Below are 14,496 nucleotides of genomic sequence, written 5' to 3' on the forward strand. Positions count from 1 at the left end.
TTCCCGTTATCGTCGTAGTTGATGCTTGTCATTGAGTCTATCTTTTATCTCCCACTGTTACTATGACAGAGGGACTTTCCAAATTGCCTTGGTTTCCCTTAAGTACACGCTATTAAAATGAAAGTGGCCGCTTTGGTAGTTTTCACTCAGTGAGGTCAAAATATCTGTACAGGACTCAAATGGTAGAAATATGTTCTGTCGTTGCTGTCACGATGTTAAACTTTTTTTGCGAAAATTTCTGTGCTAAAACTAGTATTAACGCAAACTAGTATAAACACATTTCTAACACAGGTTCTGGCAGACCTGCGAAGACGAAGAAAAACAGCGTAACAAAAGACAGGACACAGTAAAGAACCAAAGCCAACAGGCGCCTGTGGTTTGTGGTTCTTTACTGTGTCCTGTCTTGTAAGTTTTTTTTTCTTCGTAGTACAATGTACAAACTGGCCTTTCAGAAAATCCTTCTGGGACTCGAATACAAGAGTACAGCTATTATGTCCACCTGCTGCAAGTTAGAGCCGAAAATGAGCAGTGGAGCAGGGGCTGAATGTAGGCCTCGCAATCCATTGGGCACTGGTTGGAATGCCACAACCAAATTTATGGTTCTGCCCTTTTAATTCAAAGAACCTGCCTCACCATTCTTCTACCGACGTCCCCGCACGGGGCACCTTTAGTATTCATGGTGACGGTGAGCAGCGACACCACGGACCCCGAGCTCCCAACATAAGCCGTGTCCAACCGTGGCTAGGTGTTTGAAGGTGAAGGGTAGAAGCCGTAAACGGTGGCCGTCGGAGCCTTGGTCAAGCTCCGGCCGATGGGCTCCCTGCCTGTCTACCAGGCAGGGAGCTCCGGGTCCTCTTTGACTACCAGGGTAAGGTCAAAGGAGAAAGTACCCCCGTCTCCCTGCTTTCCAATGTAACATATGGCATTTTCCAACCCCCCCCCCCCCAAACGTGATCGGCCTCCGAAAAGGGGCCGCACCGAAGTTTCATTTCCACCTCTTCCAACAACTGTCTTTCCAACAACCATAAACAACTATTCCCGTTTTCTGGTAATTGAGTCAACTGACACAGAAAGATCTGTCGCTTCATTGTCTGTCTTCTTGGTATCGAAGTTCCTGACAAGTGTAATTGGTGAGGCGTACAAAGCCAAGAAACAAAGAACTGGGCAACTGCTGGTCGAAGTCACCAAGCAGCAGCAGGCAGAAAAACTCTTGAGCCAGACCCGAATCGGTGATCTTGACATCAGGGTCACGCCCCACCACAGCTTAAACAGCTCCCAGGGGCGTGATCTCCGATCCCAATCCACTGAACGAAACTCAAGCCGACCTGCTGGAGGGCCTTCGAGGTCAGGGCGTAACAGGTGTCAGCCGCATAAACATACGTAGAGAGGATAAACAAATACCTACAAAGCATCTTATCATAACTTTTGACAGGTCGAGCCTTCCAGAATACATCAATGCAGGTTTTGTTCGATGTCCGGTCCGGCCTTACATCCCTAACCCGCAGCGCTGTTTTAAGTGCCAACGGTTTGGGCATGGCACCAACTCCTGCCGCGGCCGCCTTACCTGTGCAAAATGCGGCCATGACCACCCCTCCGAAAACTGCAACACCTAGAGTTTCACCTGTGCCAACTGCCAGGGGCCCCACGCAGCGTAGTCCCGAACTTGTGAGAAATTTAAGCAGAAAAAACAAATAATCAATGTAAAAGTCACTGAGAACATCACATTTCCAGAGGCAAGAAAGAGGTTCGCCTCTTTCCCTCTGGGGAGGTACGCCGACGCAGCTCGCCGGGGGGCGGAGCGGCGTCTGGTGTCCACAGGGACCCAGTTCAGCGAGTCTGACCTGGTCCCGCTCCCGCCCCCCCCCCCTGGGTTGCCCCTGGCAGGCCAACCAGCCTTCGCACCGCTCGCTCACCCAGCAGCGGCTATGGTGGCAACAACGTCTGTTGGGGATGCCGCTGCATCCACTGCTTCCTCTCCACCGGCCCAAAGCACACGCAAGGGCACGGAGATGGAGACGGAGGCAGTCGCAGCGACCCCCTCCCCCACCTCACTGCCTGTGCCACCTGTGGTGCTCCCCACGCCTTCGGCACTGGCAGCGCAGGCAAAGAACACCCGAAAGGGTACCCCGTCAAGGGGGCTCAGTCCACTGGGCACCCCCTTGCCTTCAGATGACGACATGGACGTCGAGCCCTTCCGGCTTTCATCGCAACGGAAGGAACGGGCCTCGACGTCCAGGGCAGTAGAGAAGGCAAAAAAAACCCTCCCAAGAGTGCAAGCCCCGAAAGACCCTACATAAATAATCACACTCCAGTAACTCTAACACATCATAATGGGAAGAGAAAACATAGTTCAGTGGAACTGCAGAGGCCTTCTGAATAATCTTGACGACGTGCATGAGATTCTGCATGCCAACCAGCCAAGTTTAATGTGTGTCCAGGAAACACATCTTAATTCAAAAAACAAAAATTTCTTGAATAGTTACCTGGTATCCAAGAAAGACAGGGATGGCTGCACACACTCTTCTGGCGGTGTGGCCATAATTGCCCGCAAATCCTTAGCATGCCACCCTGTCACCTTGAACATCGCCCTTGAGGCTGTAGCCGTCCGCACAATAATATTTAATAGGTTGATAACAGTATGCTCCATCTACATCTCTCCTGATCTTGCACTTCTGAGCTCTGACTTTGAGGCGCTGGTCGACCAGCTTCCTGAACCATACATCCTAACAGGCGACTTCAATGCACACAATTCTCTTTGGGGCTCTTCTCGCACGGATGCCCGAGGTCGCCTGATAAAGAAGTTTTTAACATCCTCTGGAGCATGCCTTTTCAACAAGAAACAGCCTACATACCATAACATAGGACACAATACATACTCAAATTTTGACTTGGCTATTAATTCGGCAGTTCTCTTTCCATGTATTTAGTGGGGTGTGGGCACTGACCCCTATGGCAGTGACCACTTCCCCACCTCACTTACATATATAGTTAAAGGCCCATGCAGTCCATCTTCCCACAACAGGTTCAACGAAGCAAGAGCTAACTGGAATACATATACTGAGACATCCAAACTACACCACACATCCATAGGACACCTACACGTTGAAGAAGCTACCCAACTGCTCACGGCGCACATACTCGACGCCGCCGAAAAGTCCATTCCCCACGCCTCTGGTACCCCGCGCAACCAGAGGAGGCCGTGGTGGAATGAGGACTGTAGGCGGGCGCGAGAGGCCCAGAACAAGGCGTGGGGTATCCTCCGTCGGTACCCCACGTCGGGTAACCTTATTTTGTTCAAACGGGCCAAGGCGTTAGGAAAACGTGTGCGCCGTGAGGCAAAACGAGAGAGTTGGCACACCTTCCTCACTTCTATCAACTCACACACTGACACACACAAAGTTTGGACACGAATACGAAAACTTAAAGGACAACAGACACACAGCCTGCCCCTGGTTAGTACAACAGGGGACACACTGGAAGACCAGGCTAACACACTTGCACAACACTTCGAACACGTGTCCAGTTCGGCACACTACACAAACACTTTCATGAAACACAAAACATCTGCGGAAAAGGACTCCCTGCGTGATTACAACAAGTAGCACACTTCTTACAATTCTCCTTTTTCAATTCATGAGCTGAAGGCAGCCCTGACAACATGTAAGCCTTCAGCTCCAGGTGCAGACAAAATCACATACACAATGATACAACACCTACACCCAGACACCCTTGAAACACTTCTACATCTATTCAATAACATACCGCTTTCGGGGCACATTCCTCGCTCTTGGAGGGAGGCCATAGTAGTTGCTTTCTTAAAGGAAGGGAAGGACCCTTCTTCTCCCGCCAATTATCGTCCCATTGCCCTGACAAGCTGCCTGTGTAAGCTCCTCGAGAAGATGATAAACAGGCGACTCGTGTACTTCTTCGAGTACAACGGTCTTCTCGAGAGCTGCCAGGCAGGCTTCAGGGCAGGGCGGTGCACTAACGACCAACTCGTCGCGCTCGAGTCCTATATAAAGGATGCTTTCCTCCACAAACAATATTGTATGACGGTATTCTTTGATCTGGAAAAAGCGTACGATACCGCGTGGCGGTATGGCATCCTAAGCGACCTGAAGTCCTTCGGCATGACGGGTAACATGATAAACACACTTGCCAGCTACTTGTCTCAAAGAACCTTTCGTGTGCGAGTTGGAACTGCACTCTCTAGGGTTCATGTGCAGGAAAATGGAGTGCCACAAGGTGGAGTTTTAAGTTGCACCCTTTTTATTGTGAAAATGAATTCCCTTAGGAAGGCGCTGCCACCGTCGATTTCCTGTTCAATCTATGTAGAAGACGTGCAACTCTCCTTTAAATCCTGTAACTTGTGTATCTGTGAGCGCCAGGTCCAGCTTGGTGTTAACAAGCTAGCTGGCTGGGCAGATAGCAATGGTTTTAAATTTATTCCAGGAAATTGCACTTGTGTTCTGTTTTCCAAGAGGCGTGGCATTCAACCGGATCCAGACATTCGACTCCACGGTGTCTCTATTCCTGTCAAAAAGGAGCACAAGTTTTTATGTATAATCTTTGACGAAAAGCTCACATTCATCCCACACATAAAACAACTAAAACATAAGTGCTTAAAAACAATGAATATCCTGAAGGTTCTGTCATACAGCTCTTTTGGTGCTGACAAACAACTTATTTTACGTGTTTTTACCAGCCTAATAGGTTTACGACTAGACTATGGTAGCGTTGTCTATGGGTCAGCCACTAAAACATCCCTGAGATTGCTGTATCCTGTGCTTCATCTAGGGCTCCGCTTGTCGTGTGGCGCCTTCCGAACTAGTCCAGTCGAAAGCCTGTATGTAGAGTGCAACAAATGGAACCTACAATGTCAGCGAGAATACACAGACCTCCTTTATGCTTTTAAAATTTCATCCATGCCTTACCATCCTTTTAAACCAGTTTTGCATGATACCTCCATGACTGAACACATTTTAAATCGACCATCGTTCTCTGCGCCCTTCTCTTACAGAGTTAGAGAGGAAGCGTCAGAGCTTGCCGTCGTCTTTTTAGATACCATCCAAAGTTCTGTAACAGATTTCATAGCACCATGGCATCTCCGCCCTGTGTTATGCGACACATCATTCACACATGTAGAAAAAAACCGAGCTCCCACATGTGCAATTCTGCAGCATTTCTTGTATATGCAGCAGAAGTACCAATGTTCTGAATTTTATACGGACGCCTTTAAAACTTCAACCTCGGTGTCCTGTGCGGCGCATGGGCCCAGCCTTAGTGTCACTAGAACTCTTAACAGTAATACAAGTATCTTTACGGCAGAGGCTTATGGTGTACTTCTGCTTGTTAATCATATCCTTCAAAGCCACATTCCACAATCCATTATATATACATATTCTCTCAGTGTTGTGCGGGCGTTGTCGTCAACAAAGTCTTCAAAAAATCACGTTATAAATTTAATAGTCAAGGGTAATATGTCTGTATATGTCCACAAATTTGAACTAGTCCTTTGCTGGGTCCCTGGCCACTGTGGTATAGCCGGGAACGAAGCAGCGGACCGAATGGCTGCTGCTGCTACACTCTCGAATACAGTAGACATAACCTCATTACCCTACACAGACGTGAAACCACACATCAGACAACAACTTCGCGAAACATGGCAAACACACTGGAGTTAACAGACAGACAACAAGTTACACGTAATAAAACCACACTTGGGACCATACACCACCGACACACGCAATAGATACACTGAAGTCGCCGTGGCCAGATTACGGATAGGGCACACTCACGCAACGCCCTCGCACCTTCTCACTGCATCTCAAAGACCTCTGTGCAGCAGGTGCGGAGAGGCCCTATCCGTGGTGCACATACTAATAACATGCAAGGCACTTCATACAACACGACACAAACACTTCCGAGAATTCTACAGACAACATATCCCACTACATCCATCGCTGTTTCTAGGTGACGAAGCCATTGTTTCTGTGAAACGTGTGTTTGAGTATTTGTCAGATGTTAGGTTTTTAAACCTCATTTCCTATCACGCATAATCAAATCTGGCCCTATAAACCAGCCATGCACATTGTCTCTTTGCGATTTTACTTTTCTTTTTCCTGACTTCACTTAGTGTTTAAGGTTTCACCCCTCATATATGACTATTGTTCTGGCGCTCTTTGCCCCAGTTGGCCTTGCGCCATAAACATCCAACCATCATCATCATCTACCCACGTGGTTCCTAGTCAAATGCCCGTGTGCTTTGCATTTTTGATGCGAAGAAGTATATGTGGGGAAGCCAATTTACTCAGAGACGCTCCGGAGCACTTCCTCGCCACCACCGACCCCTCTTTCACAACTTGTATTCCCCTCGCTACCATCGATGGCCCTTACGCAAGTTGTGCCATTGGCTGACAACGGCGCTAGCGCCGTTATCAGGTGCTCACGGCGAATCAACAGATGCGCGCATGGGCATTAAACAACCGAAAGCCGCCGCTGCCAAGCATACAGCCGCCGCCGTTACCGCGTCAAATTGCACATCTCCCAGAGTTTGGAATTCAACACGGTTGAAGAGCAACTTGGCCGGTTGGAACGCCAGCATGAGTCCACAATTTTTCTTCAGCTTGAAAGGCTTTCCGAACGACACTTTCATTATTGTATATAACGGCGAACTGTGCGCCCATCACCGGTTGGTGGTTTATGTGTCCTCGCTAGCGCTGGTCCTGTGTGGTCTCTGCTTATTGTCCCGTCTTTATCGCACTGCTTAACCATGTTTCACAATCGTCGAGTAACAGCGAATCCCTCCCGTATAAAGATAAACTTGCCCGCTAGTAATGCCGACATGATGCAATATTACTTGTCCAGAGTAACGAGCCTTCAGAGCGGCAGTTTCCACGTTGTCTTTCATTTCTAAGCACACGCACATTACCGGCTGCCGGATTATGCGTGCACGGGTTGGAAGTAGAGGGAGTGGTGGGGGCATGCACTCGCACCTATAGGCTTTACGCCCTTTCTGATGACATGTGTTGTGGTGGCGCGACATATTAACGCGGTTGTTAAACCGTTCAATCTAACCTGTCAGGTGTCCTCAGTGATCGAGCACATTGGGTTTGTGGTTACACAAACAACGCGGGTGCGAAAGAGGCAGCTCTATGTCTGCCTCGAGTAATTAGGCTCGAGTAATTCCAAGTTTATTTCAGTTAATTGGCTAGAAAGTGCGCCTGATCACAAATTACAAGCATACATGTTTTGTTTTGTGAACAGCGTGTACTGCGTCCAGCTTCGCAGGTCATCCTTCTTCACAAAGTGGAAGGGCGCAGCCTTTTGGAGGCCGTCTCTCAGCTAAGCCGCGTCGTCGTCGTAATCGAGTGAACGATGGCACGACCGAATGGTAGAAGAAAGCAGAGTGGAGGGTCGTGAATACCGATTTGTGAAAGAAAGCAAAGGAGAGTGTTGCGAAGTTGTTAAGGGAGGGCAGTTGGCCATGGCGGCAAGAGCGCTCTCCGAAAGTGCGTGGTAGGGGAGGGAAGAGAGGTAGTATGCTCTGTCAGCACGAGCCGCTAGTCTGGGTGAAGCTGGCCAAAACGGGAGAGGGACGTGCACGCAACGGTGGTGTGCGTTCCCTGCCTAATACGCGAGTTGCGGTCTCTTCCTGAGACGCACTTCGCGGCGCCGATACAGAGGCTCATTATCGCTGCCGTCGAGAGAACCCACGCGTGAGTGCTGCCTCAGCGCACGCTGTAGCGCCTAAATATAGCATTAGGGAGTATGGTAATTGCCAGCCGATTTTTTAGTCTAATTCAGTCCCTATTTCTATTGTTTGCACTGACCGCCTGTTTAGTAAGAGCCTCCGTGACTAAGCGTCAGCTTAGGCGCGATTTGAAGTTTTAGGAGAAAACCCACAAAACTATGTTAAGTTTATAGCGCTCCGAACGTCTGAAAAGTTCATACTCTGGGACCTCCGACAGTTCTTACTCTGGGACCTCCTCATGCATTCCACCAATTTGTTCAGCTTAGCTGTACATTTACATTTCAGTAAACTACAACTAAACTTTAACTTACCGGTTCACTGTTTATTCATCCATGTGTAGGGCATGGTTGCATTTTTATATTTTTATTTATAGGGTTGTAGCCCTTTTTTTAAAAAAGAAATACCAGATATAACGGTATTTCATTTACCGTCCCCTGCATGCACACTTGGCAATTTCTGCGATTAGGTTAAACAATGTCTTCTTTGCTGTGATGTGACGCAGTAAGGAACAACGAGAAAAATGTCGAACCTTTACGGCTTTTGTTCGCACTACAAACAACAGCTTAGTTTAAATTCCACATAAACACAATAAAGCGCGATACAACAAAAAGAAATCGACACGAGAAACGTTTTTGAATTTTGAAAAACCCTTAATTATCCCTTTTAGCCCTGCTCCTACAAAAATGTGCGAGGCTCCATTTTAGAGTAGAAAACCGGATATCCCACCAATAAAGCCCATCCCCCACAACAACTTCCATGTCACTGCCTTTCTATTTGTAATAAAACCCCTTGTTTCGTGCAAAAAGACTTCTTATATGCAATGAAACCTTTCGGCAGGGCCGCTTTTCTCATACTAACTTTCAAAAGTCACGCACCCATGAACACAGCTCGGGCTCTTCAGATCACTGTATGTAAAAGAAATAGAAGTAAGAAATAACTTCAGACCCCGACGTTGTGGACAGAGGCAAGAAGCCTCAACGAGGAATAGGATGTGAATATATCTTCTATGAAAAAAAAAAACAAAAGAAAGCAAGAAACGAATTTTGTGCACACACTTAAACAATTGCAAGTACGGAACATAGGTAATAGGTTTAGGTAGTCATGCATTTATATTCGTATTTCTCACCGGAAAATTTTTCAACTCTCTACGCTTCCGCTGCTAATTGGGAAAAAACTGCAATACTTTCTTTTCCCTGCACCAACCAAACAGATACATCTGCGTTCGGCACTGTCTGCATTTAAGCGGCGGAGAAAAGGGGCACAACAAATTCAGGTGTAAACATTTTTCTGCACAACTTACGGCCAATGTTGAAATTACCCACAAAAATCCCATTATTTTGCACAGACATCCGGCACGATCCTGTACAAACAGTAAAGTATAGGATAGAACTCGCACAATAGTTTTTTTTAAATATCGCACGAGTTCAAAAACACCGCTTTTTGTGCGTGACTAGCACTCATCGAACCGCTATTTCAGAAAATACCGTTCGGTTCCTATTTCAACTTTAGAAATGTGCGTTTTTCTGGCATTTGTTGAGTTTCTTGATTAATTTGATTTTTAAGAACACCTCGAAGTGCTACATGGAAGCTACTACATCGAAATGTGGTGGTTCATAATGACACTGTGCCGAATGGCACCAACTTCACCTTCAGAACTGCGACTTCTGATTTAGGTATGCAACTTGTTAAACCAGGTACCATTTTGCGAATGGCGTTTGCTGCTTTATTCAAATTGAAATCGCCTTGTAATGGTGAATTTTTTTAATTCACAAATTTAGGAATCCTAAATAATGGAATGTGGCTGCAAATTCAGTCCGGAATTTTTTTTTTAATTTCAGGACAGAATTAAGCATCCTGAAGGACAAATCCTAAACAATCGAAAGTCTTGAAATTTAGTTTTAAATTTCACCACGGCGCTTCATTGTTCAAGTTAGCTTTTTCTGCGAACATTGTGGTTGTGCAGACACGCCTAATAGGTGAAAAAGTTGCCGCTAACCCTGGGGTACGCTATCAAAAGCGATGTACCACTTAAGTGCAAAATGTAAAGGAAAACCATATTTTCGGCAGAATTCCGACGAGTGAGTAGCTAAGCCTTACGGCCGTTCTGCCATTTTCGCAAATATATATCTAGTTTTACTACGTTAAACTGCCCTGGGTAACTGGGTAGTTAGTTATGCTTGAAGAATAATAAATTGTTTGGTGCATTTTTCTTGTTAATTTGTCATTTGGCATTGAACTCACCGATCCTTAAATTTTCTGTATTGCTTGAAACATGTTCTTGGTATTTAGTCAAGCCCCAACGGCTCTAGGACGCGTCTTGTATAGAATGTAATCTCAAGGACGCATATATTTCTTGGGAAATTGGTTCAGTGATTTTTTCTCGGTGTGGCAACTTTTTTTTTGTCTGGTGTCCGTAATTGTTCCTACAATATTCATTAAGAGCTGGAAGGTGCATAAATTTTACCACACAAAAGTTATTTAGCATGAAAACTAAGGTTCTAAATACCAAATCAGAAAAAAACATTTGTATTTAAACTTGTGTTGTAGTTGCAGTAAGCTTTTTTTTAATACTTTAATACTTTTCTTATTTAAAAGATCACCTATACTGCTGACATTATTACAACACAATTTTGTTTCATTCCGTTTACAAAAGTCGCTTCACATTATTGAAACAGCGACTAATGGTTATGACGAAGAAACCCCGCCAGCGTAAAGCACTGTCTAAGCATTGTCTTGTATTTTAATTATTTGGAGTACTTGAGGAAATAAACAAAAAGTGCATGAAGCCCACCTAGCAATGACCGGACTAATGCGCGAGAAGCCCTGCAAAACTCCAGATCCTAATTGGGCTTCAGCAGCAGCAACTGCCGTAGCAGTGAGTGGAGAAGCTACATTGTTTATATTGAAATAGGCCCGCAATACAGAAAGCACCGATCTGGTTGAATAGCACTTCCAATCCCTGTAAACGTGGTGGTGCTACTTCCTCTAGCTTCTCCTTAACCACCTCCTAGGCTACCTGACGCGTTGGCGCTGTTAGATTGCCGCAGTGTACGGTTTATCCTGATTAGCTCCTTCTGCAGGAAAATTTCCACGCGCTACTTCGTGGGTGGTTAAGGGAGTGATGAGGAGACCGGTGGGTGGGGGGAATGAACTCTAATAACGGCGTACTTCAGGAAACATAACGTATTAGTTTTCCAGCTGATGATGAAGATTTATGCGGTATTCTTGCGCACAGACACCGAGAGCAGTGCAGGTGATAACGAAATCAGGTATTAAAGTACAAAAGTGTTTCAAATACAATTAAATGGTTGGTGCACAGGGCCTGGTTGTATAGTAAATTATTTAAAAGGCAAATAAGGTTACTGTTATATAGGGTCAGGTAAGACTACGCGTGGTATGTAATGAGGTGGAGAAATTTGACCCCTTCAAAATCCTAAAAACACGCCTAAACGGAAATCATGCGGCTCTCGGCTAAGAAGTCTGCACGGTGCAGTGGCATATCTTGTCTCTAAGTTCTGGAAATTGTTTGCGTCGTGTTGTGTCGAGTGCTTTACATTGAATGAGGGTGTGGATCATGGGCGTGACCAGGGTTTTTTGTTTGGAGGGGCTAAACCCACTGCATCGCATGGGATGGGGGAGGGGGCAAGGGGGGTGGAAGCCAAAAAATCGAAGACAAATTGCAATCGTTGCATTTCGTATCTCGTGGGGTTGGGTGTGGGGGGGGGGATAACGTGGATATAACAAAGAAAGCGTGTTCCTGTTTTTTAGTTTTTAGGAACTAAGCCATTTTAAAGTTATTTGGAAAATGTTTATTACCGCTGCTAGATCCCAACAAGAAACCATAATGGCAACATTTTATTAAACACAACCATCATAGGCACACGTTTTCACCCAATTGTTTTGGACCAATCAGATAACCACGCAAAATAAATGACGGGAGGCGAAAACATTTACCATGCCTCTCTAAACAAAGCAAAGAGAAGCGCGATGGGAAAAATTATGTAGAATATTCGCTGAAAGTGCGTGCAACCTATCTTCAAACCTTCGAACACCCAACTCGCAAACCGAAAACGAACCCACGCAACGATTTATCGCGCTTTATGTAAACGCTTCTACAAACGATCTAAATGTATACCGATATGTAGTTTATGGGATAAATATATACTATTGCACCCCTTCTTCATGATGGATGCGTGAATTGCTCATCTAGAACATCGTCATTTTTCGGCGATCGTCAAGTACCCGTTTTCAGACAATGGAAGCCCGGTTTCCCTACCTCGCCGCGTGTACAGAGGCCTTTATCAGAATTTTTCGGCTTCCCGTAGACCACTATGGGAAAACGCATTAGTTTTCTTACAGAAACCCATCGGTTCGACTGAGAAATGTTTTTCTTTAAAAAGGCTATTTAAAAAAAACCATTCTCAGAGTAACAAATGTATAAATATAAGCCGAATGCATCAACAGGTGCGCGCATCACGAAGAGTTATGAGACGGGACTGACGGTTCTCCGACACAATCGACCGAAGCCACGTTTTCACACGCCGAATCACGTCAAGTGAACACTCGATCGGGATAACGTGTCCTTGCCGGAAATATTGCAGCTGTTTGCAGGGCACGACTGTTATCGCAATGCATCTCCTGAGCTGATGCCAGAAAATCCGCACGGTATTTATTAAAGTCCGTATTGTTCAACGATTGACGCTAAAGATCACCTTCGCAGTCGAACTTGTCGAAATGGTTGTACAGTCGAGCTAACATATAACAACCCCACTTAAGACAAACTTTCGCTTATAACGAAGAAAATGCGCGTGACCATCAAAATATACGTTATTTCAATGGCATAAAATGCCACGTACAACGAAAGCCTTTCAGCTTTGCCGATCGGTTACAGCGAACGGCCGGCTCCACGACGTGGGTAGAAATGACATCCTCTTCCCAGCTCTTTCGGAGCAAGTCGCTTTCCCGAAACTCGTCGCTGGCAACACGGGCAAATCGGGATTTTCCTGATTCCTTCCGAGGCATTGGCAGCTACATCGCTTCAAAGTACGCACGGCATTGTTTTTAAGTTAGTTGCCGGTGAGGCAGCATCCGCAAGAGTTCCAGATGTTGCAGCGTGGCTTAAAAAAAACGGAGAAGTTATTTTAAGTTATGCGGAGCGCGGCGTCTACAACGCAGATGAAACTGCGGTATTTTACCAGATGTTGCCAGATAATACGCACCCTATGAAAGGCGACACATGCACTGGCGGGAAGCATAGCAATGGCGGCGTCACAGCTCTTGTGTGCACTAACATGGATGCCAGCGACTGCCGTGTGCCCTTCGTCATCGGAATGTCGAAAAAGCCGCGTTGCTTGAGGAGCTATGTGCCCGTGGGCTACAGGAACAACGGTAAGGCTTTCGTGATGCGCTCTTTATTCGCGGATTAGCTGAGCGAGTTCGACCGTGACTTGCAAAGAGAAGGCAGGCGCGTGCTGCTCGGGATGGATAACAGCTCTGCGCACCACGTGCAAACTTCCCTGACGGCAGTGACCCTGCTTTTCCTGCCACCCAATACCACTTCGAAAGTGCAGCCGCTTGATTTGGGAATAATACGTGCCTTTAAGGCATCGTATAGGCCCCGCGTTGTGGAAAGCTTGGTCATTGCTGTTTACCGCTCGGCAGCCAACATGCCGCTTCGAGGTTCGCTGTATTCAGCTTTAGAGATAATGGAGGCTGCCTGGTCGGAGATGACAGCCACTTGCGTGCGGAATTGTTTCCGCAAGGGCGAATTCGTCGACACGCAACCTGAAGTCGAGCCTGAGGATTCTGATGGTTAGTCCGGCGTGTATTTGTGGCAGGGAGTCATCGACTCCGACATGGTGACTACGACCTCGTCTGGGACGATTTCGTTTGTGCCGATGAAGATGCTGACACCGCCGATTCACAGACGAGGGTATTGTAATGACGCGATGCGGAGAGAGTAAGAGAGAGAGAGTGCAAACTTCTTTATTTGTAATGCAAACGCGACGCGGCCTCACGTCGTGCCAGCCGGCCACTCGGCTTCCGTCACCTACTCATGCCTTACCCCCGGGTGGTGGTGACACTTTTGGGCGTTGAAGCTCGAGGGCCTCCGACACTTGCTGTACGGCCATGTGTTGGGGGCTCGGGCTCGCGCCACGGCTCGTGAGCTCGCACACCGCCCGGTCCGCCTCCTCGTTGCGGTTCTCGCCCGTGCTTAACGGGCCGGCGTGCGCCGGCAACCACTTAATAGTCACCGCTGATTGTCTGGGGAGTAGGGCCCCGCAGAACCTCACAACACTGAGAGAGACCCTATTCGTCGCGTAGTGCGAGATCGCCTGTCTCGCGTCACTGATCACTGTGGTGCACTCTGGGCTCTCAAGGGCTAATGCGATCGCCATCTCTTCGGCCTGGTGCGTGCTCTTGGCCCTGACGCTGCCCTTCGTGTACAGCGCCCCGGAGGTGACTGCTACCACCGCCGCGGCGTACGTGTTGGGCCGGTCCGGGTACTGGGCTACGTCCATGTAGTATGCTCCGGTGTCCGTCGCGTGTGTCGCCATGATTGCCTTGGCTCTGGTGAGCCGTCGTTCCTGATTGTGCTCAGGATGCATGTGCCGGGAGGTGGGTGGCACGTTGAGGTTGCGGAGCAGGTCCCGCGGGAGCGAGGCTCGCTCCGCGCCGTCCTGCGTTTTTTGTCCCTGGTGCCCGAGCCGCTGTAGGATCGCGCGTCCCCCTCTCGTTTGCCT

Source organism: Haemaphysalis longicornis, unplaced genomic scaffold, assembly GCF_048455015.1.
Source record: "Haemaphysalis longicornis isolate Haplotype H1 unplaced genomic scaffold, Haemaphysalis longicornis Haplotype H1 scaffold_9, whole genome shotgun sequence".
Lineage (NCBI taxonomy): Eukaryota > Metazoa > Arthropoda > Arachnida > Ixodida > Ixodidae > Haemaphysalis > Haemaphysalis longicornis.